At 43.0% G+C, this 27,820-nt stretch overlaps 1 protein-coding gene across 4 annotated transcripts in view; it reads right to left on the bottom strand.

The window, feature by feature from the left end:
* LOC130206398 (RNA-binding Raly-like protein) overlaps positions 1-27,820 on the bottom strand; it is a 112,848-nt gene that overhangs the window by 27,651 nt on the left and 57,377 nt on the right. The window lies entirely within an intron of this gene.

Genomic DNA, 27,820 nt, shown 5'->3' on the forward strand with positions numbered 1-27,820 from the left:
ATACTTTCTGACCAGAAATAAATTAGCCCCTCAGAAAAAGGGGGGATTGGAGGCGCCGCTTGAGCGAGGACCGTACCATTATTCAGAGCCGGCAGAGGGGTGGGAGGACTACAGCGCACCCCAAACACAAACACTCATACTAACACGCACGCGCGTGCACGAACAGCGTTAGTGGAGGGACATTTAACAGAAATAAGAAGCAAAGACATGAGGGGAAAGGCCACGAATATTCAAAGAAACTGTAGATGGTGATCACATCTTCTCTCAATTTACATTTATCTATAAACATCTTTGATAAGTCACTAAATATGGTTAATTAAAGGTTAATGTATTTGTTATTTTACATTTAGTCGTAAATCAAACTTGATGTATAAACTTTACTAATAAGCTTTATACGTACCATTTATTTGTATCTATTCCTCTGATATTTTTATCAATTTCTCTCATATAAACTTAGACTAATATATCATAAATATAATAAAATATAACCATCCTCTTAAAAAAAATGATCATCTCATGAAATTAAGAAGGATACTCAAGAAATACTACACAATATATATATGTATTTAATAAAATGCCAAAACCTATATATATACAGTATATATAAATATATGTATATATATACATATATATATATGTATATATATACATATATATATATATACATATACATATATATATGTATATATATATATAGGTTTTGGCATTTTATTAAATACATATATATACAGGACTGTCTCAGAAAATTAGAATATTGTGATAAAGTTCTTTATTTTCTGTAATGCAATTAAAAAAGTATTAAATATTAAAAGAATAAAAGGCTTGCAATATTTCAGTTGATTTGTAATGAATCCAGAATGCATGACATTTTTGTTTTTTTAATTGCATTACAGAAAATAAAGAACTTTATCACAATATTCTAATTTTCTGAGACAGTCCTGTATATATATATATATATATATTTAATAAAATGCCAAAACAAGACTTGATACCAAAAGTCTACAGTCATGATGGAGGCATGAAGTAATGTTGACCATCTCAGTTTAACGTGTTAGCGTGCTGATGGGAATGTCATTAGTTTTGCAAGTATTTTTCCAGGTTCTTACAATTCACGAGAAGAACTCTGCCTGAACTGAAATTCATGTCAATCCATCCGGTAGTTGGCCGAACGTTGCCGTGCATACAGTCGTATGCAAAAGTTTGGGCACCCCTGATAATCTCCATTACTTTCATCTATAAATTGTTGGGCATTTGGATCTGGAACTTCTTTGTCATATATATAATACTTCATGCACACAGTGATATTTTAGCAGTGAAATAAGGTTTATTTGAGAAACAGAAAATATGCCATATGCATCATAAGAGAATTAGACAGGTGCATAAATTTGGGCACCCCAACAGAAAAATCACATTAATATTTAGTAGAGCCTCCTTTTGCAAAAATAACAGCCTCTAGACGCTTCGTATAGCCTCTGATGAGTGTCTGAATTCTGGATGAAGGTATTTTGGACCATTCTTCCTTACAATACATCTCCAGTTCAGTCAGGTTTGATGGGTGCCTTGCGTGGACAGCCCGCTTCAAGTCACCCAAAAGATTTTCAATTATATTCAAGTCTGGCGACTGGGATGGCCATTCCAGAACATTGTAGTTGTTCCTCTGCATAAATGCCTCAGTGGATTTGGAGCGATTTTTCGGGTCGTTGTCCTGCTGGAACACCCAACTCCCCCGTAACTTCAGCTTTGTTACAGATTCTAGAACATTATTGTCAAGAATTTGCTGGTACTGAGTTGAATCCATGCGACCCTCAACTTTAACTAGATTCCCAGTACCTGCACTAGCCACACAGCCCCACAGCATGATGGACCCCCCACCAAATTTGACTGTGGGCAGCAAGTGTTTTTCTAGGAATGCTGTGTTCTTTTGCCTCCATGCGTAACGCCTCTTGTTGTGACCAAAGAGCTCGAGCTTTTTCTCATCAGTCCACAGCACTTTGTTCCAAAATGAGCCTGGCTTGTTCAAATGTAGTTTTGCATACCTCAAGCGAGCCTGTTTGTGGCGTGTGTGCAGAAAAGGCTTCTTCCGCATCACTCTCCCATACAGCTGTTCTCTGTGCAATGTGCGCTGAATGGTGGAGCAATGCACAGTGACACCATCTGCAGCAAGATCACCTTGCAGGTCTTTGGTGGTCTGAGGGTTGTCCTTGACCATGACCATCTTCTCCTTTGCCTCTCCGATATTCGTTCTTGGCCTGCCACTTCTGGCCTTAACAAGAACTGTGCCTGTTGCCTTCCATTTCTTAATAACATTCCTCAGTGAAGCAAAGACATGAGGAAAGGCCACGAATATTCAAAGAAACTGTAGATGGTGATCACATCTTCTCTCAATTTACATTTATCTATAAACATCTTTGATAAGTCACTAAATATGGTTAATGTATTTGTTATTTTACATTTAGTCGTAAATCAAACTTGATGTATAAACTTTACTAATAAGCTTTATACGTACCATTTATTTGTATCTATTCCTCTGATATTTTTATCAATTTCTCTCATATAAACTTAGACTAATATATCATAAATATAATAAAATATAACCATCCTCTTAAAAAAAATGATCATCTCATGAAATTAAGAAGGATACTCAAGAAATACTACACAATATATATGTATATATATATGTACATATATGTACATATATATATATGTATTTAATAAAATGCCAAAACCTATATATATACAGTATATATAAATATATGTATATATATACATATATATCAATGTCATTAGTTTTGCAAGTATTTTTCAGGTTCTTACAATTCACGAAGAACTCTGCTGAACTGAAATTATCATGCAATCCTCAGAGGGTGCCTAAACTTTGCTGCATATCTGCTAAATGAGTTGGCACTTTGTCCTCAAAGTTAATTTCTCTTACTTATTATCCTTCATAAGTGCTTCAAATGTATTCTGACTTCATGGACAACCGCACACTTGACTTCACATTTTTATTTTAAATCTTTAAACCTTTGAAAAAGGACCAACGTGTGAAATGAAACACCGTCTGTGACCTTAAGGGTTTTTTTTTTCATTCTATGAAGCGGAGATGGATCCTTTCTGTAAATAAGCCACGAAGGAGGAGGCCACTCCACTGTGATATTGTCTGATTATTATCTAACTCCATATTCACACACACACACACTGACGTTGCATATAGAAATGATATTCCACGACCTGCACGACCTCTGGTCACACTTGAGAAGAAGGTGCACCTCATCTTACTTGCAAAGGGGATTGTGTTGCTACGGAGACGGGGATGAGGAAGCGGCCTGGATGTTGACTCTGTGTGCAAAACCATATTCCTGGATATCACATCATTGTCGTGTGGGTTTAATACCAACACTTGTTTTGGCCAGAGGTGAATTGTGCAATGGAAACAAACAACTCTGAAAGCTAGCTGCATGGAAGTTGTAGGAATTCAATCGATGTTGCTCTCCTCCGAAACTGCCGATGATGTCACACGCTCCAGAATGACAAACAGCTTTTACATAAACACAAAATAAAAAATAAAAAATGTAATCCTGCAAAGTTTGTCTTAAAATAGATTTGTGGGGATGAGGAAATAAAGAAAGAAGGTGTGAATATGTTACAATAATCATCAACCAGCAATGAGAGAGAAACAATGAATAGAGGGACATCTGCTGTCCGTGATGGATTAATACAACACAGAGCCTCAAGGAAGCAGGAAGCAGGAAGCAGGAAGCCGGAAGCAGGAAGTCAACTCGGCAGGAAATGACCACATTTGTATCGTTTAATATTAAAACTCTGCTCGTGATTCATTTTGAGTAATTTCTCTTAATTACTGAGTTAATGAATTACTTTAATCAAGGCCAGCTGTGTGTGACACTCCCCCCTGACTTACAAGGAACAGTGTGTACAATCTTGGGGGATGGATTAGCATACATTGAATATAATTAGCAAAAATTATGTTTTCATTAGTCTGTAATGACCTCAAACTAATAATCCTTATGTTTTATTTAGCTTAGGAAAAGCCATGTATATCTAGAAGGGAAGCGGGACAGGAGGACAGAGGACACAAGGACACAAGGACAGAAGGAACGAGTACATGACATTTGCGTTCTTCATTATTGATTATTATCATTTTCTTTAAGGTTTTAATGGACATTTTAAAGCTCCAGGGCAGCCAAACTAAACTGTCTTTTGTGTTTATTTTGTGTTCTAGTAGAACTTAGTCAAGCAACTAATAACAACATGAATCAAAAACAAATAAAAAAATTTCGCAAAAGGCTGCAGGCTAAAATAAATTCAAAGAACACAACAAGACAATTGTAATGTTTTTTTAACTGTGGCACACCACATTACCACATTCAGAAAGTATGTATTCAGAAAGGAGAAACAAAGACATACCCGTTGAGGAGATGCAGAATACAGGTGTTTACCCTCTGATATGTGTATTTAAAACATACATTTAGTCATATTTACCTGTGTCTTTGATCTAGGTTATTGATACAGACGTAGTTAATGCTGTTTATTTCCCCTGATATCTAATGATCATTGTTCTTTTTCCACCTAGTTATATACATCATCTATTTACTTGTGTAATTTTAGAACCAAACAGTCCTATGTCGAAGATGTGTAGATCACGAGGCAATAAAATAAAGAGACAGTTGGTTTATTCCTACCTGTGTGCACCTTCATTATTATATCATCACTGCACCTTCATCACTGTTACTGTCATACTCATTCAACATCTAACCCGCTGTCAGTGTCTTCACCCTCTGACAAAATCACATCATCATGATAAAGGAGATAAATTGTCACATGACTGATTTGAAGCTCATGAAAGAGATTTGAATAGGCTTTTATTTTGAAATCCTACATCAGAATGTCTTGATTGTCTCTGGGTGACACCTTGAGGTGCTCTACTTTTAACCTGAGGTGAAATTAGTTTGTAACTATGGACCATGTCCTTTAAAATCTAATCTGATATTAGGGGGAAATGTACTCATGACGGATTTGAAGCTCATGAAGGAGATTTTCACGAGCTCTAATTTTGAAATTCTACATCAGAACATCTTAAATATCTCTGAGGGACACCTTAAGATGGTCTACTATGACTCGTAAGTGAAATTAGTTTGTAACTATGCACCATTACCTTCAAAATAGCATCTACAATTAGAGGTAAATTGGATCATGGTTCTTTATTAGTATTTTCCCAAAGACTTATTTCGCAACCAGAGGATTAACGAGAAATAAACGCAGGTTTCAGGCACTTCCTCACGCCTTTCACTTTGCACACCTGGAGGTCGTACACCTTTATATTCTCACTTTGGTTGCACTTATTGAATTATGTAAATCGCCATGTGGGAAAGAGGGGGGAAACTGTAAAACCTTCCCTCAGGCCCACAATGTCCCACAGTAACTATCCATCACTGCACATAACACAATAACACCTCTCCCAAGCAGCCTCTGTCGTTTGCCTTCGCTATTCTGCAATCTGCACCACCATTATTTCTAGTTAGAGTGATTTTAACAACTGCAGGTGCAGACCTCAAAGAGTCTTCACAGCACGGAGCGCATCGTTACCTCGATGCGAAGAGCTTCCAACGAGAAGAACGTCTACATTCGTGAAGCGGATTGTTGTAAATTCTTCTGTCGGCCGAGGTGATGAAGAATCTCCGCGGACACTGTCTCGTTGCTGATATAATGCAGTTTTATTACAGAAAGAAAACAGGTCTAATTACGAGCGTATACTGCTTACAGCCCGGGTGATTTCAGAAGGTCCAGGGAATCCACGAAACCCACGAAATCCACGAAACCCACGAAATCCACTGAACCCCTGAAATCCACTGAACCCCTGAAATCCACACAAATGAATTTGTGTTACCTCTTTTAAGGAAGCAGGAATGGGCGTGCTGCTCCAGCCTTGGAGCAGAATCACGTCATTCCATAAGGGTCTCCTAACGTAAACCATCTGGTCCAACTCTAAACAATGGCATTCTCTACCATGAACACCTTGTGGGCCTCTGAGCCCATATCTATATTTATGGCTGTATCTTTAAGAGCTGTAATGCAAAATACACTCCAGGATCCAACAGGCTCGGACGGCGTCTGCTGGCATTTGAAACACACTCCCCGTTCACCAAGGGCCCTCGTTTTACAGGCGAGAAGGAGGGATGCCGCGGATGTCGAGGGGGAAGATTTCTGACATGACGGATGTGAATCTGCTCGAGCCATCACGCGTCTCATTGGCCTCTGACTTATAGCCTCACTTAGCTAATTAGACAGGCGCTGCTTTCTTGCAAATGGATCAACTGCTGCCAGTGCTTCGCGGTCTGTGACAGCAAAGCGCCTCTCTTTGCAGATACTGAGCTCCGGAGCCCGAACGACTCATTTGTTTGGATTGGGTCCAATTCGATGAACCGGTGTGAAAGAAATACACAGACTCAAAACAATCGATTCGGCTGGGAGGCTTGTGATTTATATGACCTGTGCATTCTGTTCATTTGAATTCACTGCCTTTACAATGAGAGCCACGCGCCCACATAATCTCTGATAAGGCCCTATAAACCGGCGCCACATTGTTCGCAATTATTTCAAGAATTAATCCATTTCCTTCTCCGACTTCATGCGCGGAGTTTAACCTCAAAGGGGCTTTGTGTTAGAAAGAGAACATCAAACTGGAAGGCTAAAAAACCGAGAACAGAGGCATCCTATCTGACACACACACACACACACACACACACACACACGCACACGAACATGAAATAACATGTTTCACTTTAACCAATGCCTAATCCTAACCTTCAAAATAAAAAGCATTTCAACAAATGATTGCAATATCTTAGAAGTCCTCACTACAACATGGTCCTCACAAAAGGGCTGTATAAGAGCGAGCACACACACACACACACACACACCTACACACACACACACACACACACACACACACATTAACACCCACACACAGATGAATGTATCCCCTCTGAAAGCACAAACTGCATGATGCTTTCAGCAGGAGCTTCAAGTTCAAGTGTTGATTGAATTCCGAACTTAGGAAGGGAGACTCCGCCATCTAGTGGAGAACAGACAGCATGACAGCGTCTACACTAAACACATCATTTATAATAAATAATTTCTATGCTGTTTGATGTTCAGCTTTTAAAGAAATACCAAATAGTAGAGAGACAGATGTAGAGATGGAGTGATAGCCTATATGTAAATAAATCTTCGTCAGTTGGCACACTCACTCAAGATGTCTATCACCTAATGTTTTCCTCTAATTTTCTGTGTTTGCAAATTTAAAATGCATCGTCTGAAATCACAGGAACAAAACAAATTGTCGTGGGGTGGATTTAGCTTTATTCCAATTGGATCGTAAAATGCAGATCATTTATCTGTTTGATACCTATTGAGGACCACATGGGAGCATCTATTTCAGAATGCCTTGGGCAAAAGATGGAGAACCACCTGGCAGCCGGTCGGTTAAAGAGCAAAAAATACAGATAGGAAACTGGAGTGCAGATCTCTGCCAGGTGTATCTGCAACAACCACTGATGTAATGTTTGACTGAATGCATATGAACCAGGTTTGCACCTAGTTTAAACCGCCTGGCGAATGAGACACATGTTTCACTCTCATGGCTCATGTAACAGATAATCCCTCGTTGTAATTATCGAATCAGTATCATAACTTTACTCACCAAAAAGTGAGTAAAGTTATGATTCAATTTATTGCACAGAGTTCAGGTACAGAGCGCCTGGGGGTTCAGTGACTTGCTCATGGACACTTTGACTTGCAATTTATGTGGAGAGCGGGGATTGAACCGATAACCTTGGGGTTGCAGGACGACCCCCTTACCCCACTGAGCTACAGCCGCCCACTGATACTTATCATCTCATGTAACCTTTATTTAAAGTGAGGAGGAACCACCCGACTTGAATACACATTGCTTAGTTGACGACTGAAGACGTCCTTTGCGTGAGGCGGAATGCCGAATGTTAAAAAGCGTGAAGGAAGCTCTACTCTACCAAGTTATTTTACGGTAAGTTTCAGCTTCGTAATAAAAATGTTACCGTTCATCTATTTAGTAAACTTAGTTGTCTTTTTGCCATATTCTTCATCTGTTAATTAGTGAATGGAGTTAAACTTTATGTCTTCGATTTCGAAAGCTAATGTTAGCTCACGTTAAAAAAGAGCTTCAGTGTAAATGTTCTGACTTAATTTACTGAGTTTGCTCTCTTTATTGTTTAAGCTTGTCCAAGAAAGACACCTGCTGGTGTATTTTGGTATCGCACCTTAAGTGCCTTGTTTTGCTCCGCCAAAATCCAGTTCTAACCTGTTCAAAGAGCTGTATGGATCGAAGCAGTTTCTAGCGGTCAGATCCTTGGAGTAAATACGTCCGTAAGTGTTCTATGTTATAATTGCTTGAGACATAAGATGGTAACAGTTACAAAATACCTCTGTGATAATTCTAAAGAAAACGAATTAGCATAATTTTACGTTTGGTTATGAACCTATGCTGGCATGACTAGCTTGCTAACTAGCCCGTGTTTGCTAACTATGTAGCTTGTGGTTATTGTCAGATATGTTTTGTATTTTGCTTGTTTACAAGACACATGTTTAACGATATAGTAATGAGACATATGTGATATGTTGTCTTTCTGTTTATTTTATAGTTTTACCACACTGAAAAGAGAGAAAAGAAGAGCAACAGAGTTAACTAAAGAATGAACATCTGAAAGTAAAGTTCATCAACAAAACATTCTGGAGCGTCATTCCTTCTGCACTCTTTGGTTAGCTATCTGTCTGTGACTTGTAAGGATGCACACAATTGCTAGGACAGAATAGTAAAAGGACGAATACACAGCGGGTGAAGACAAAGAAGCAACTTCGAATCACTCAACTAGTCAGAAACGCACAGCTACAAAATGACGACCTCGCAAGAAGACAAAGCACAAGCGACTTTAGAAACGAGGTCTCACGTAAGCAGCAGGTCCAGCGCATCAACAGCTAGTAGCAACGCTGCCACAAAAGCAAGGGCTAGGGCTGAAGCATCAAAAGTGAAATTCGCCTACGCAGAGAAGGAAGCCGTTATGCTGAGGGAGAAAGCTCGCATTGAAGAACAAAAACAGAAAGTATTAGCTGAAGCAACACGCTGTCAAGCAGAGGTGGAGGCTGATCTTCACACGCTACAGTTAGAGAAGGAGGCAGAAGCAGCGTCCAGAGAAGCAGACGTCTATCAGGCTGCAGCCGAGTGGGAAGACAACCAGCTACTGGATACAGGCGAGGAAAACCGAGCTCAGCGCACCAGGGAGTACGTGCAGAACACTCCAGTGCAACACGCTCCACAGCCACTCCTTACATCCCAGCAGACGCACAGAGAACCAAGCCGTCCTCTTCAAGCAACTGCTCAGCTGCATATGCTTCAGCCGCAACACCCTGCTCAATTGTTCCCTCAGGCAACCAACCACCCACAGCTGAGCGGTGCTGACTACGTGGGCCCAAACAACATTCCAACGCCAAGCAGGTACCCCCTAGCGCCCCCTTCTCATGCAACATCGGACCACTACACTGGTGCGCCACCTCCAATGCCAGACTTCTCCACATACTTGATAAGGAAAGAGATGGTGAGCTCAGGATTGACCCAATTCGACGATCACCCAGAGAACTATTGGGCATGGAAAACGTCTTTCCAAAGCATCACACAGGACCTCAACCTGACACACAGAGAAGAACTTGACCTACTCGTCAAATGGCTTGGTCCGGAGTCAGCCACTCATGCCAAGCGAATCAGGTCAGTCCATGTCACAAGTCCAGATAAAGCAGTGGAGACCATATGGCAGCGTCTAGAGGACTGCTACGGCTGCCCAGAGGTGATCGAACATGCCCTAATGAAACGGCTTGAAGATTTCCCTCGCGTCTCAAATAAAGACCCTCGCCAACTGAGAGAGCTGGGAGACCTGCTACAAGAGCTAGAGTCTGCAAAGTGGAGTGGCCTAACACCGGGGCTTGCATATCTCGACACGGCTCGAGGTGTAAGACCCATAGTTGAAAAACTCCCATACGGCCTTCAAGAAAAATGGGTCACACAAGGCTCCAGATACAAAGAAGAGTTCAAGGTATCATTTCCACCTTTCAGTTTTTTCGTGAAGTTTATCTGCAATCAAGCAAAGACTCGAAATGACCCGAGCTTCTTCTTCTCCTCATCCAATGACTCAAACAGCATGAAACGTGATATGGCGCCGTACGTGATGGCGGCTGTGTTGCGAGCTCCCGGATTTTGTAGTAGTTTTTTGTTATTTATTCTTCTTATTGCGACTATTTTTGCACAAAACGTTAGCAGCCAGTTAACGTACGACAGATGCACACTTCTGGAGATTGGATCGGCAGTTGCTCCTACCAGAGTTTTTCAACTTTACCGACGCCCCCCCCAGGAACAGAAGCGAACTATTCTCCGGTTTTTTAGATTTTCACACACGCGCAACGCCGACGGAGGGGAAGCGAGCTGGCGTGCTGGTTAGGCTGAGACGCCGAGCCATCGACCCCACTACCCACCATTTTACTGGCAAATGTACAGTCTTTGGACAATAAGCTGCGCGAAGCAGGGCTCGTTCAAAATTCCGGGAAACTAAGGACAACTGCATCATCTGCCTTACGGAGACATGGATGTCGGAGGAGGTTACCGACTCAGCCATCGAGCGCCAGGGGATTTTCCCCACCGCGCGGACAGAACAAAGACTCTCTCTGGTAAAGATCTTGGAGGGGGGGTATGTCTCATGATAAACAGATCTTGGTGCAACCAAAGTCATGTACATACTCTCAAGTCATTCTGTTCCCCGGACCTGGAGTACCTAATGCTCATGTGTCGACCATTCTGGCTACCGCGGGAGTTTACAGCAGTCACCGTAACTGCTGTGTACATTCCCTCAAGCTAACACGGACATAGCGCTGAAGGAACTCTACGGGGCGATCAGCGAGCAGGAGTCGGCATCACGAGGCTGCTTTCATTGTGGCGGGACTTCAACAAAGCGAACCTGAAGAAAGTTCTCCAAGTTCTACCAACACATAAAAAGCAACACGAGGGGAGCGATTCGACCACTGCTACACTCCCTTCCGGATGGATACAAAGCCCTCCCCCGCCCACGCTCCAAAGCCCTCCTCCGCCCACGTCGGCCCATGGACCACCGCCCATCCAACTACACAGGCAGAGCAGCTTAAGCAACCAATCGCTGTGAAGGAAGTGCAACGCTGGTCGGACCAATCGGGTCTATGCTACAGGACTGTTTTGAACGTGCTGACTGGGATGTGTTCAGGGTCGCGTCGGACAACAACGCCAGTGAGTACGCCTCAGTCACCGGGTTCATCAAGAAATGCATAGATGACGTTGTTCCTACCAAGTCGGGTTCGATTTATCCCAACCAGAAACCGTGGATAAATGGCGATGTTCGCGCTGCACCGCCGCGCGTACACCCGCTCTGACTGAATATGGATGGCGGAAAAAAAAGAGCCCCACATGCGACCTCAAGACCATCGGCTCTGCCAGGAGTTCAGGAACAAGGTGGAGGAAAAGCTCAAGAGCCATGACGTGAGAGGTGTGTGGAAGGGCTACAGACAATCACGGACTTCAGAGGGAAAACCAGCGGTGAAGAGAACTCCTCTACCTCCCTCCCAGGCGAGCTAAATACATTCTTTGCTCGGTTCGACGTGAACGGGAGCCAGGCAGCGCCGCCGAGGAGACCAGCCTGCTGATCATCTCAGAGGCTGACGTGGCGCAGAGCCTGCCGGTGGACATCCGGAGGCGGCAGGTCCCGACCACATCCCGGGCGCGCCAGAGCATGTGCAGACCAGTTGGCACTGCAGACATCTTCAACCTCTCCCTGTCCCAGGCTGTTGTTCCTGAGAGCTTCAAGATGTCCACCATTGTGCCTGTCCCCAAACACCCCAAGGTAACCTGCCTGAATGACTGGAGACCCGTAGCCCTCACCTCGATTGTCAGTAAATGCTTAGAGGTTGGTCAAGGACTTCATTTGTTCCATGTTGCCTGCCACGCTGGACCCATGGCAATTTGCATATCGTCAAAACAGATCCACCGACGACGCCAATTGCCATGGCACTTCGCCCCCTTTCCCACCTGGAGGGAGGAACTGTTGTGTGAATGCTGGTTGTGGACTACAGCTCAGCTTCAACACTATTGTTCCCGCCAAGCTCGACACCAAGCTCAGAGGTCTAGGCCTGCACTCTACCATGTGCAGCTGGATACTGGACTTCCTGTCGGGCCGCCAGGTGGTGAGGATGGGCGGTACCACCTCAGAGCCGCTGACCCTCAACACGGGAGCCCCTCAGGGATGCGTGTTGAGCCCTCTCTCACTCCTGTACACCCACGACTGCACGGCCATGCACAGCTCCAACGTCATCATCAAGTTTGCTGACGACACAACAGTGTTGGGGCTGATTACCGGCACGACGAGACAGCCTATAGGGAGGAGGTTGGATCACTGGTACAGTGGTGCCAGGAGAACAGCCTCGTCCTCAACGTCAAGAAGACCAAGGAGCTGATCGTGGACTACAGGAAGCGGAGAGGAGAGCACACCCCATCTCCATAGACGGAGTTGCAGTAGAGAGGTCAGCAGCTTCAAGTTCCTCGGCGTGCACATCTCCGACGACCTCAAGTGGACCAACGACACCACTCACGTGGTGAAAAGGGCCCAACAACGCCTGTATTTCCTTAGGCGACTGAGGAAATTCAACATGGCCCACACAGAAGTCAGAACATTCTACACCAGTACCATCGAGAGTGTTCTGACAGGTTGCATCACCGTCTGGTACGGGAACTGCACCGCCCTGGAGCGTAGGGCACTACAGAGGGTGGTGCGGTCGGCACAGTACATCGTTGGAGGTGAGCTTCCCTCCATCCTGGACATATACACCAAGCGGTGCGTGGCCAGGGCCAAACGGATGATGAAAGACAATAACCACCCCGGCCACAAACTGTTCACCCTTCTACCGTCAGGCAGGCGATACCGCAGTATCAAGTGCCGCACAAACAGACTGAGGGACAGCTTCTTCAGTCAGGCCATCAACAAGGACTGAGACCCTCATTAACACTACACACCAGAACATATTCTGTGAATATCTATGGCCATGGTGTATATTTTATTACATTGTTTATATATATATATATTGTATATATATATTGTATGTATATACATATATATATATATATAGTCTCAAAAAAAGTGTATATTTTATTACATTGTTTTATATATATATATTGCCATGATGTATATTCTATTACATTGTTTTATATATATATTGTTAATACTTTCTTCTTTTTTTTGTGTGGATATTGTATAGTTTATTCTCATTCTTATTCTTTTTTTAGTCTGCTACTGCTGTCGGGTGTTTTGCACATAAGAATTTCACGAACCGATTATACTTGTATAAAAGGGGATGTGACAATAAAAACTTGAAACTTGAAAAAAAAAAAAAAAAAACAGACAGAACAGTCAACGTGAGTAACAAACCATCTGTCTTTGTTAAGAAAACTGAGGTGTCTGCAGGGACTCGAAACTTTCCCAGCAGCCAAGCAGACAAGCAAAACAATGAACCAGACAAATATTGTGCCATCCACAACAAACCTCACCCCCTCTTCAAGTGTCGGGCCTTTAGGATTAAGCACCTGGATGACCGTAAGGCCTATCTTAGAGAAAATTATATTTGTTATCATTGCTGTGCCTCCACTAAACATGTTGCAAAAGACTGCAAACTGTCTGTTAAGTGCAGAGAATGTGGCAGTGACAAACATGTGTCTGCCCTACATCCTGGTCCCGCCCCCTGGTCATCTGAAGAGACCAAGAGCAAAGCAAACAGCAACTTGATGTCACTACGAAATGCACAGAAATATGTGGCACTTCTCCCCAGCCCAGGTCGTGCTCCAAAGTATGCCTGGTCAAAGTTTATCCTTCAAAACATCGCGAAAGAGCTCAACATGTTTATGCAATATTGGATGAACAGAGCAACAGGTCACTGGCCAAGACACAGTTCTTCGACCTGTTCCGCATTGGAGGCGACTCCTCTCCCTACACGCTGAGGACGTGCTCAGGCACAGTTGAGACGGCGGGGAGAAAGGCATGTAGCTTCACAGTAGAGTCACTCGATGGGAAATCTACAGTAGCACTTCCTCCCCTCATCGAATGCAACACAATGCCAGATGACAAGTCAGAAATTCCAACGGCAGACATCACACGACACTTTGCTCACCTCTCTCCGGTGCGAGACAAGATACCACCTCTAGATCCGGATGCACAGATACTTCTTCTCCTGGGGAGAGACGTCCTGAGTGTGCACAAGGTACGTGAGCAGTACAATGGACCTCACAACACACCGTATGCACAGCGCTTAGATTTGGGTTGGGTCATCGTAGGCGAGATCTGCCTCGACAGGGTCCATCAGCCAGCTGAAGTTAATGTCTACAAGACGAACATACTCTCTAATGGCAGAACTTCATTCTTCACACCGTGCACTAAAAGCATCCAAGTCAAAGAGCGAGGGGGCCCTGGTGCCCTCTTGTGCCGCCCTGACTCACCACGTGAAGCTTGTCACTCATGCACTACCCTCATCGACCAAGACCGCCTTGGCGAGAACATTTTCAAGAGAAACGCAAATGACGAAAAACTTGCCCTCTCAATCGAAGACAACATCTTCCTGGAGACGATGGACAACAGTATGTATCTCGACGTCGACAACCACTGGGTGGCGCCATTGCCATTCCGCTCGCCGAGAACACGGCTGCCGAACAACAAGGAACAGGCAATGAAGAGGCTGAATTCGTTACAGCGCACGTTCCAGAAAAAGCCAGGTATGAAAGAACACTTCTTTGATTTCATGCAGAAGGTAATAGAAAACCGTCAAGCCGAACCCGCTCCACCCATGCAGCCTGGTGAGGAGTTGTGGTATTTGCCGATATTTGGAGTTTATCACCCCCAAAAGCCAGACAAAATTAGAGTGGTGTTCGACTCTAGTGCTCAGTTTCACAACATCTCACTCAATGATGTACTACTCACCGGGCCTGACCTCAATAACACATTGATTGGCGTCCTGCTACGCTACCGCAAAGAAAAGATTGCCATTACTGCTGACATTGAGCAAATGTTTTACAGTTTCAAGGTGAGAGAAGACCACCGCAACTATCTTCGCTTTCTGTGGCACAAAGACAACTGCCCCAGCAAGGAAATCATCGACTACAGAATGACTGTACATGTGTTCGGGAACAGCCCTTCCCCATCTGTAGCGATATACGGGCTCCAATGCACAGCAGAACGTGGCGAAGCAGAATACGGCAAAGACGCCAAAGAATTAGTTTTGCGCAATTTTTACGTCGACGATGGGATTACTTCTGTCTCCAGCGAAAACCTGGCTGTTGATCTTCTGAGAAGGACGCAAAGAATGCTGGCAGAAACAAACCTGAGACTCCACAAAGTGGCGTCTAACAGCACCACAGTCATGGAGGCTTTCCCCCCTGAGGAGAGAGCAAAGGAACTTAAGGACTTGGATTTGAGTGCTGACACATTACCTCTTCAGCGGAGTCTTGGCATTAGCTGGGATTTAACAACAGACTGCTTCACATTCAGAGTGTCACGAGAAGTCAAACCGTTCACTAGGAGAGGGACGCTCTCAACGGTCAACAGCCTGTATGACCCTCTGGGACTTGCGTCTCCAATCACAGTGCAAGGAAAGGCTCTTGTCAGAGACTTCACCTCTCTGCAGCAAGACTGGGATGAGCCTCTCCCTACAGAGAAGAGGGCTCAGTGGGAAGCATGGACGACATCCCTCACCGACCTCGAGCTCCTGCACATTCCAAGATCTTATGTTCCAGTCTCGCTCTCTCAAGCCCATGACAAAGAGCTGTGTGTCTTCTCAGACGCATCCATTCTGGCCATAGCAGCAGTGGCGTATCTGAGGGTCAAAGATTCAAAAGGTCAGTGCCATGTTGGATTTGTGATGAGCAAGGCCAAGCTAGCCCCATTTCCTGCTCACACTGTCCCGCGCTTAGAGCTGTGCGCTGCAGTGCTCGCTGTCGAGCTCATGGAGCTCATAAAGGAAGAATTAGACTCAGAACTGTATGTGAAGTTCTACACAGACAGCCGTGTAGTGCTTGGCTACATTCACAACACAACAAGAAGATTCCACATGTACGTAGCCAACAGAGTAACGCGTATACGAAAATCCACAGCACCTCATCAGTGGCAATATGTCCGGACAGATCAGAATCCAGCCGACCACGGCAAGAGACCCATGCCTCCAGCTCAATTGCAGCTCACAAACTGGTTCTCTGGACCTGCGTTCCTGCAACAGCCAGATGCAGCAGAAAACAGTGTGGTGGAGCATTTCCAGCTCATAGGCCCAGATCTGGACATGGAGATTCGACCCCAAGTAACCACATTGGCCACCAAGGTCACAAACCCGTCGCTAGGCACACACAGATTCCAACGCTTTTCTAGCTGGAAATCTCTTGTGAGAGCTATTGCCACACTCACCCATGTAGCAAAGTCATTCTCTCAATCGACTGACACACAGACCTGTAAGAAATGGCATACGTGCATGAAACCTGGCACAACAGAACGTTCACAGGCCAAGTCTACCATCATCAAAGCTGTACAGCGAGAAGCGTACAAAGATGAATTCAAAAGCCAAACACAACACAGAAGTGTGTCACAAGACAGCTCACTCAAGAGACTAGATCCCTTCATCGACAGCGAGGGACTGATGAGAGTGGGCGGTCGCTTACAAGCAGCTGATCTTTCTGACCAAGAAAAGCATCCTCTGATCATACCACCACGTAGCCAATCTGCTCATTCAGCACTACCACAGTCAAGTGGCACATCAAGGCCGTCACTTTACCATGGGCGCGATACTCAGCGCGGGACTGTGGATCGTTAAAGGTAAAAAACGCATCTCTGGTCTAATCCACCAATGCGTCGCGTGTCGGAAGATGAGAGGAAGGCTTGAAAATCAGAAAATGGCAGATCTGCCAGCGGACAGAGTGTCTGTGGATCCTCCATTCACACACACAGGGCTGGACGTCTTTGGCCCATGGAGTGTTGTGACGCGCTGCACAAGAGGCGGCAGCGCAGAAACAAAAGGTGGGCCGTCATGTTTAGCTGCCTAAGCACAAGGGCTGTTCACCTGGAGGTGATCGAGTCCATGTCAACGTCAAGCTTCATCAATGCCTTCCGTCGTTTCCTGGCTATTAGGGGGCCAGTTCAACATCTGCGGTCAGACAGAGGCACAAACTTTGTAGGGGCCTGCAAAGAGCTACAAATCAACACAGAAGAACCAGAGATCAAAAACTTCTTGCAAGACCGAGGCTGCACCTGGTCATTCAACGCACCGCATTCCTCCCACATGGGAGGAGCATGGGAAAGAATGATTGGCGTCGCACGGCGCATCCTCGATGGACTTTTGTTGACAAACAGCGCCACACGACTCACACACGAAGTGTTGACCACACTTATGGCTGAGGTCATGGCCATCATGAACTCTCGACCTTTGACCCCCATATTGTCCGACACAGAGGTTCCTCAAGTCCTCTCACCTGCGATGCTACTGACCCAGAAAGCAAGCGTCGCTCCTGCCCCTCCGGGCGACTTCAAAATGGATCATCTGCACAAAAGTCAGTGGCGACAAGTCCAGAACATGGCGGACTCTTTCTGGAAAAGATGGAGACAGGAATATCTAACAACTCTACAGCCTCGAAGGAAATGGACAGAGAACAGGCCGAACCTTCAGGAAGGTGATGTTGTCCTGCTCAAAGACTGTCAGGTGAAACGCAAAGAGTGGCCAGTAGGACTTATCACAAAAGCCATACCGAGCAGTGACAACAGTGTTCGTAAGGTCATGGTCAAGACTGTAAATCAAGGGACTGTAAAAGAATATCTGAGACCCATTAACGATGTTGTTTTGCTGCTTTCCCGGGATAATGTAGTAATGTAGTGGTATAATATTAATCATACCAGACGGGGAGTGTTCTGACTTAATTTATTGAGTTTGCTCTCTTTATTGTTTAAGCTTGTCCAAGAAAGACACCTGCTGGTGTATTTTGGTATCGCACCTTAAGTGCCTTTGTTTTGCTCCGCCAAAATCCAGTTCTAACCTGTTCAAAGAGCTGTATGGATCGAAGCAGTTTCTAGCGGTCAGATCCTTGGAGTAAATACGTCCGTAAGTGTTCTATGTTATAATTGCTTGAGACATAAGATGGTAACAGTTACAAAATACCTCTGTGATAATTCTAAAGAAAACGAATTAGCATAATTTTACGTTTGGTTATGAACCTATGCTGGCATGACTAGCTTGCTAACTAGCCCGTGTTTGCTAACTATGTAGCTTGTGGTTATTGTCAGATATGTTTTGTATTTTGCTTGTTTACAAGACACATGTTTAACGATATAGTAATGAGACATATGTGATATGTTGTCTTTCTGTTTATTTTATAGTTTTACCACACTGAAAAGAGAGGAAAGAAGAGCAACAGAGTTAACTAAAGAATGAACATCTGAAAGTAAAGTTCATCAACAAAACATTCTGGAGCGTCATTCCTTCTGCACTCTTTGGTTAGCTATCTGTCTGTGCAATGTAAGGATGCACACAATTGCTAGGACAGAATAGTAAATATAACCACGCCTTGCGTTTCAGCAAACGCAGCGTGATTTTTACCGGATGAAATGATAATTATGTCAATCGTTTAGGTCCACTCTTGAATTCGGTAAGCGTGTTTTAAATTGTTTTACTGTTGGTGTCCCGTTGTGGGTGGCTTTTCTACTATTTACTCACTTTATAAGAGCATCTTCCTTCACCTGACTGTCTAATAATATTAGCTTTTTCTTCGTTGTTGTGTGTTTTCAATAATTTGATTGGTTGATTTTGTGTAGCCTTGTTTTTCTGTGAGGCATAAATAAAACCATTGTGTGTTCCACCATACAAATGCGAAGTGACATCTGATATGCAATTGTGGTTTTAACGCTGCTGATGTTGTTTAGGAATGCGATGACCTTCCGGACATGCCCCACACCTCCATGGGGATTCTGACAGTGATTGCCGAAGACAGCGTGGCCTCTCCGCACTCGCTGCCCTTAGAGTCCACAGCTTCTGTAATCGCTTTGGAAGGAACAGGATGGACGACCTTGACAACTCCACAACTCAGGAACACCTTTGAGGTTATTCAAGGAGTTCTTCTCTCCTTGACCGAAACCCCTAAAACCTAAAATACAAATCACTCAGAAATCTGCTGATGCAGTAAAGGACTGTCTTTACGATGTGAATGGTAAGTTGACATGCCGGGTCAGATTCCAGAACTTTACCCATCACTAATATGGAAAGTTATATTTTTTTTGGCGGGTCAGATTCGCAAACTTTAATCTTTACTAGAATAAAAAAGTAATTTTTTTGGGTCATGTCGTCTGGTTGACTATTGAGTTTGATTATCTATTGTTTGTTACACAACAAAGTCAAAAGATCTTAAGAACAAAGCAGTTCATAATTTTTCAGACAATTAAGGATGTTATTGTCAAGAATAAGCAATTATGGGTAACCATGTTATTTTTCTTTCGTAATTAGATAATTTGGTGAGCAGATGTTCAATTCATTGTACTGTTTGAATACAACACAATGACATATCAGTCTACTGATTATTTCCTAGTCGTGTGAATGCTTGGACATGGAACTTTTATTTTTAGTACTTAATATGACTCAGATCTTTAAATTGTCTGAATTGACTATTTATCGTCACTATTAATGAATTTAAGCTGACTTCACTCAGATATATACATCAGTTGACAGAGTTTACATTATACAATTAATTATACTAATGTTTACTGCAATTATATGTGTTGCTTAGACTCAGTTAAAAACTTAACATTACTGAGCTACTTTACTTTCCATAAAAAAAACATGCAAACTTGATAACCAAGACCAACAATAATATTGATTGGGTAACTCCAAGTATACTTCAAATACATCCAGTTGGTTCCTACATGTCTGTTTGGATGATAACATTTAAGTAAAGATCATTTTAATGAATCTATTTTTGTAAATATATACATATAGTGTAAATAGTATTTTTATTTGACAGTAAAGTTTAAACAAATAAGTAAATACATGTTAAGACTTTACTGATCTTTCTTTTCAATCTTTTTCCTTTTCACTCACTTCACACAGCCGACGTCTTTAAGTAAGACCTCATTTATTTTATTTGTTTGGCGTTAATCGGCATTATCCCTCCCTCCTCCTCCGTACTCTCTTTCCATCCTTTCCCCTCCTCCTCTCACTCGCTCTGTTTTGTCTATCCATCTGTCAGGGTCAGCATGGTGCAAACAATCAAATTTAGAAGTATTCAAATGTTGAACTAGTCACAATTGCTATTCATACAGGCATTAACGGCTGTCAAATCTAATTCAGCTCAGGCACTGTCCGTGCCTCGGTGGCTTGGAGAAACCTGCTTCATAGACAATAATGTCTCCTGGAAGTAATGGAGTCACAAATGACTGAGCCATTGCCCAGGCTCAAGAACAAAAGAGGTGGATCTTCACTTCATTATTTATTCTGCGTCTGAGACCAACAAGAATGTCACTTTCCAAATAAATCACACAGGACATGCAATTATGCTCCGAGGTTGAAAACCTTCACAAAGCAAAGTGCACATCAGACATGTGTAACTGTTCAAAGGACTGCATGTTGGAAGTATCGTTGAGGCATCTGCTCTTAAAAAAGAACATCTGTTATCACTAATCCCTCTGTCTTTATGCATATATAACAGGCATGTTGAACAAGTTCAAATCAGAAATGAATTGAACATTTGTTCAACATGCCTGTTTTATATGTTCAATTCATAAATGCTTTTTTCTCACTTGTTCCCACCACAAACTACATTTTACTGATATATATATATATATATATATATATATATTTAGGTATAGGCACCATCTGTGACTGTACTTGCTACATAGTGAGGTCAAAACCCAATACCAAAAAATGAGGGTATTTTTCCTCACTTCATTAAAAGACCCACTAGAGGGCCAAGAAGTGGCTTTAAGTTTCAATTTAATATTAGGTCCAGGCTAGGATTAGGGTTAGGCATTAAGTTATTATGGTTGAATCTAGGGTAGTTGATAGGGACTGCATTATTTAAGGGTCCTCACAAAGATAGAAATACAGGGACGTGTGTGTCTGCTTTACACGAAACACAGTTCGAAGTACAGTTTGTTTTCATATCCATATTACATGCGTCAAAAGTTTAATATTGGGTCCAGGCTAGAATTAAGGTTAAGCATTAAGTTGTTATGGTTGAAGTTAGGGTAGTAAATATGGACTGCATTATTTAAGGGTCCTCACAAATATAGAAATACAGGGATGTGTGTGTGTGTGTGTTTCTGCATTACACGAAACACAGTTCGAAGTAGTTTGTTTTTATATCCATATTACATGTGTCAAAAGCACACCAGTCTAATAAACACCAGGAGTTTCTTTTCTATTAACACATCTACAAATATAAACACTTTTAACGGGCAGATTTACAGTAGAATATTTATATGTTGTGTGGCAGCAATGACTTATATAAAGTAATACAACAAAATTAAACTTAAAGGTGTCTACATCATTAACTCACCTCACACCTACTGTATGTTATGACTGAGGAAATGATCTGTTTGCATGTCAGCAATCTACAGCTGATATGTACATGCAGCTCCTCTTGTATCCTGAAGGGGGCGCTGTTATACACATGCAATCTGAGGATGTCCACTTGTCATAGATGACAAAGAGACAGCATGTACAGGACTGTCTCAGAAAATTAGAATATTGTGATAAAGTTCTTTATTTTCTGTAATGCAATTAAAAAAACAAAAATGTCATGCATTCTGGATTCATTACAAATCAACTGAAATATTGCAAGCCTTTTATTCTTTTAATATTGCTGATTATGGCTTACAGCTTAAGAAAACTCTAAAATCCTATCTCATAAAATTTTAATATTTCCTCAGACCAAGTTAAAAAAAAGATTTATAACAGCTGAGTGTTTGTCAAGGCTCAGGAAACCCTTGCAGGTGTTTCGAGTTAATTAGACAATTCAAGTGATTTGTTTAATACCCTACTAGTATACTTTTTCATGATATTCTAATATTTAGAGATAGGATATTTGAGTTTTCTTAAGCTGTAAGCCATAATCAGCAATAAATCAGAATAAAAGGCTTGCAATATTTCAGTTGATTTGTAATGAATCCAGAATGCATGACATTTTTGATTTTTTAATTGCATTACAGAAAATAAAGAACTTCATCACAATATTCTAATTTTCTGAGACAGTCCTGTAGGTCTCCTGCAGGTTTTATATCGGTTTTCAGATGTAGTACGCACACATTTTTAAAGTAGAAATTAATCTGACCCACATTTTACAAAAGGTCAATAACAAAGACATGAGGTTGGTTTTGTGGGCTTTTACAGTTTAATTTATAAGTCGATGTGCAGTGTATGCCAGAACATCTGTGTGCAGATGATAATCTAGATGAGGATTTGGGGCTATTTCTGCCTGCACTGTCAACCTAGTAACTGTTTTTTTCCCTGGATATTAATACAAGCAAAGCTGTATGAAACAAAACCGAGTTTTGAATTATGGTGAATTGTATTGCGTATGCATACAACATTTAATTTGTAAGAAAAACAACATGTTTCACTTTAACCGATGCCTAATCCTAACCTTCAACATAAAAAGCATAACAAAAAATAGTTATTGTAATGTCTTAGAAGTCCTCCGACAACATGGTCCTCACAAAAGGACTATATAAGAGCACACACACACACACACACACACACACACACACACACACACACACACACACACACACACACACACACACACACACACACACACGACTGCAGCACTTTGCAAACAAGTTAAACTATAAATAATATATCAGATAGATGCATAAAAACATCTCTGTATCTATTCTTGCATATTCATTTCGAACAATCAAACTTTATGAGCACTGAATCTGATCAACGTCATCAATCTAATGTTATGTTATGTGCCTCTGCTTCCTGGACTTTCAACATGATTCAAATCCAATTTGCTCAAACACATTTATTCTCGACACTAAAAAAGGCAGTAACAAACTTAACATAATTCAAAAGATGTTTAAATTTTTTTTAGCTGTATCAGTGGTCATACACCTGGATGGCATGACTGCAACTTACTGTGTATCTGGTTAGTGGTAATTACTGCTGTGAACCACAGTGTGGTGCTCAGTGACCATACAGTGAAAAAAGTCTGATACACAAACACACACACATGCCTCCCCCCCCCCCCCACACACACACTGCTGACTCCATGATCCTCATTCCCTCTAAGTACGAGGAGACGAGAGTGACACTGTCGTGACCCATCATCTCAAACCAAATGAACACTTGATGAATTTCCACCCCCCTTTTTTTTTTCTTTTCTTATAACAAGCGCTCATCTCTGCCGAGGCTCAAATTTCATTTGACAGGACGGCTCCCACATCTCAAAGTAATGAAGGCAGCCCATCTTCCCCCGTTAGATGAGGTGCATAAATACAGACACGGCTCATTATGAATCCTGTCACACAGGTAAGGAATACGGGGGGGGGGGGGGGGGAGGAACAAGCACTCAGTCCCACAAAGCCCCTTGAGGTATGTTCACATGATGTACCCTGAAGACCAAGATGCTCAAGACCTTGCTAGTCCACAATAAACCTGCCACCCAGCTTTCATATATCACATTTAAACCACTTTGCATGTACCAAAAAAATGTTCCTCCTTTTGATAAAGCGATTAGCTACAGGCTAATAGGAAACGTGTGAACACGCCACAAGGAGTTGTCAAGGTCAGGCGTGCACTTGAAGCCAGCTGCTATCTATTGAAGACGGCCCCGCCCCGTGTGCATCAAGCTTGCGCTTGTCAATGATTCCTTGGAGACGCGGAGCAGACAGCTGGGCGGTATGCTTCCTCTCCACCAGCTGCAGGAGAGGTTTCGGTGGTCCTGTCGTGCACCTTCCTACCCCGCTATCTCTTCGGCTAACTCTCCATCCGGAGGGAATTTCTCCCGGGGCGAGAGAGCGGCCGGTTCAGTGTTTTTTAATCAAATCCTCACCAGAATATGCAAAATCTTCCAAGACAATTTTTTCTCTCTCCATAAAGAGGTCAATTCAGGTAGAAGTCATTATGCCTGACAGATTTCCTTAATTAAATCCATACCGGTCACAAAGGAGGAGACGGATAAAAAAAGGAGAAGACGCTGAGTGTGAGAAAAGGTGTTTTGAGATATAAGTGAGGAGAAGGGCTGCGGAAAAAATTCATCAGGACGATGAAACCGACGTTTTGTCTAATCGCCGCACATTCAATTAGACATGTTTGCATCTTTTGTCGGGAACTAATCTGTTTCTTCTCCGGCGGGGGGGGAATGATCCTCGTAGCGGAGTACAGCTGGAGGTCTGAGAAGGCCAAGTGGACCGTTTTGTCACGCACTGGTGGTCTACGCTCCGGGTCCCCCGGGAGGAGCCCGGCCCGACTGTAAGCTGCGTCTGCATGGTGTCAGGGAGGTTAGTCCGGGCTGCAGCCAATGCAAAGTGTTGACTGAAATAAACTATTAGGAGTTAACCGCCTTTTTTTTATGCCCTGTGAGTCAGTGTTGGGATGCGATGATTCACGAGGCCTCCCGATTTGCGGTGTAATTTGGCGAACGGCCCTCGGGAGTGAAGAGAAGAAGGGTGGAGAGGCGAAGGGGCGTGAGGAAGAGCGAGGAGACGGGCGCAAGCAGAGTCGAGGAGGGGGGGGGGGATTGGGGGGGGGGGGTAGAGTCAGAGGGTCTACACTGCAGAGCCCTGTGAGCCAGGGGTCCTCAGAAACCCTGCGGGGGTCGCAGTGATTGTCGCCGCGTGTGCGATCACGAGACACGAAGCGTTCCTCAAACACACGTCACCTTTGTTTTTGTTTTCGATCGACAATCACATGTTCGGGGGTGAATGAAGAAACGGATGTGACTGACCGGATCGATGCTTGTGGGGAGTGTTAAAGGGCAGGTTTTCCATTCCCGGGGTCTCGCGCTTACGGACGTCTGCCTGTTTAGCCGAGGAAAGGTCGCACTGCAGCGCTCTCTGTCATAGCAACGGCGGAACACACACACACACACACACACACACACACACACACACACACACACACACACAACACAAACACAAAACACACAGGCACACAGAACTTTCTTACTGAAGTATTATCTCCCAGCATGCACAAGTAAAGCATCTGCAAGAACACTAAGCCTATACACAAAAGGCTCATTACTCTTGATACACATCGGGGGAGGGGGGGTGGGGGAGGGGGAGGCTGCGGCACATAACAGTTCGGATGATATCATCGTTTTGAGTTATGGATCGGATCCAGAGATAGAAAAAGGGAGCAACTATAACCTTTGGGAGATGCCCCAATCATGTTTGTCTGACGCCAATGCTGATTGCCGAGAGAGATGATATATATATATATATATATATATATATACAGGACTGTCTCAGAAAATTAGAATATTGTGATAAAGTTCTTTATTTTCTGTAATGCAATTAAAAAAACAAAAATGTCATGCATTCTGGATTCATTACAAATCAACTGAAATATTGCAAGCCTTTTATTCTTTTAATATTGCTGATTATGGCTTACAGCTTAAGAAAACTCTAAAATCCTATCTCATAAGATTTTAATATTTCCTCAGACCAAGTAAAAAAGATTTATAACAGCTGAGTGTTTGTCAAGGCTCAGGAAACACTTGCAGGTGTTTCGAGTTAATTAGACAATTCAAGTGATTTGTTTAATACCCTACTAGTATACTTTTTCATGATATTCTAATATTTAGAGATAGGATATTTGAGTTTTCTTAAACTGTAAGCCATAATCAGCAATATTAAAAGAATAAAAGGCTTGCAATATTTCAGTTGATTTGTAATGAATCCAGAATGCATGACATTTTTGTTTTTTGAATTGCATTACAGAAAATAAAGAACTTCATCACAATATTCTAATTTTCTGAGACAGTCCTGTATATAGAGAGAGAGAGAGAGATTCAGAGATTGTTTTGTTATCGCTGCTGGCATTCAAGGCTCCAGACCTGAAAAGCATCTGCACTAGAAAAATCACTTAAATCAGCCAACAGTCAGTGTAGACCGACAACAATTCCCAGTGTGGTCATTTCCCCCCCGCGGCCAAGTGACGCGTCGGTCTTCACGCTCTTCGCCATCCCACTCCCGCAAGCGTTATTTTGTTCTCGTCTCTGAGCGTCTGAATGAAGAGGCGGATGGGGTTCGTAGTTTCTTGTAAAAACGCAGAAGGGGGGGACGCGACAAACGAGTCAATATTTGACTCCCTGGGAATGAGAGCGCTGCGGATCAACTAGTACAGGCTGCTACAGCGCCGCTGGGGCGCGGGAAGCCTCTCTGAGCTTCTTCCAAACACGCCGTCGTATCACAGACATGCACATCTATAGCAAAGTTGCACTCCTACGAAAGCCCGGATGTTGAATGTCAAACAACGATCTGCTCATTCGAAGCCGAGCCGTCTGCATCAGCGTGCATGAGGGGCGTCGTTAGGCCTATTTTAGGGGAGATTCGGCCCGGGCACTAGGACCTTGGGGAGGCTGCCGCGCAGGCTTTCTCACTCTGACAAGTAACGTCTCTCGTCAAAGGCAGACAGGGTTACGGCCAATGAGGTTAGCTCAAAGTCAATGATGCATAGAGTGAACTGTAAGTCCAGGTAGTTACAGAATGTGGCTATATATATATATATATATATATATATATATAATATTATATATATATTATATATATATATATTATATTATGTATATATATATAATATTATATATATATATAATATCATATATCGGTAGTTTTTAACGAGCATTCCCTGCTTACAATTAGCTTTACTGAAGGCAAATGAAAGAGAAGTTAGAAACTGAATTTGAAATCCAATAAATAACTGTTGACATTTCTCTATTATTAGCATTAATATATATTCTTACAATGTCAATTGTCAATTCTTGAATCCTACAAACACCCTGCCTAAACGTGAACCGGAGCTCTCCGTCATGAACAGGCCTCCATGATGATGCACACGGGGGAACAGTTATCCAACCCCGTTCTTCTTCACCGGTCCAAAGCCACTCCCCCTTTCTGCCTCTCTCCCTCCGCAGACGGATGTAATATTAATGAACAGACCTCAGCCGGGATGCTCGTTAGGCTTCGGGATAATCTCATTTCTCGCTGCCCCCACTGCTCACCTCAGACTGGGCCTCCATCAGTTTATTTACTAACCGCCGAGGAGCTTCGCGGATCCTCCTCGGCCCGACAAAGGAAAGACGCGAGGCCTTGGCGTCCGAGGTGGCTGATGGGAGACGGAATGGAGACGGATGGGCCCTTAACTTACAGACTCATGGGGGCATGAATGGTGTATTTCAGACCTTGTGCCTGGTACAGAGGTAGGGAAAGCAATCCCTTTTAGTATAATACCTTTAAAAAAACGCTACATTGACTTGTAGTGTTCCTCCGAAATGAATGTGTTTGTGCATAGTGGATTTAACTTCTCACTACTTCTTTTTTTTTTCTCTCCGCTTCTTGTGACCTTATTAAAACTCAAAGTGTGGAAAGGGAATGCGGTAATAAACACTCTTTTTGCCACAAATGGAGCTCGCGCCATTGCCGAAGGTGACAAAATATATAGAATTGACCATAAATCATTATAATACGGCCCGGGG

The sequence above is a fragment of the Pseudoliparis swirei genome, chromosome 16 (assembly GCF_029220125.1).
Source record: "Pseudoliparis swirei isolate HS2019 ecotype Mariana Trench chromosome 16, NWPU_hadal_v1, whole genome shotgun sequence".
NCBI classification, from domain to species: Eukaryota; Metazoa; Chordata; class Actinopteri; order Perciformes; family Liparidae; genus Pseudoliparis; species Pseudoliparis swirei.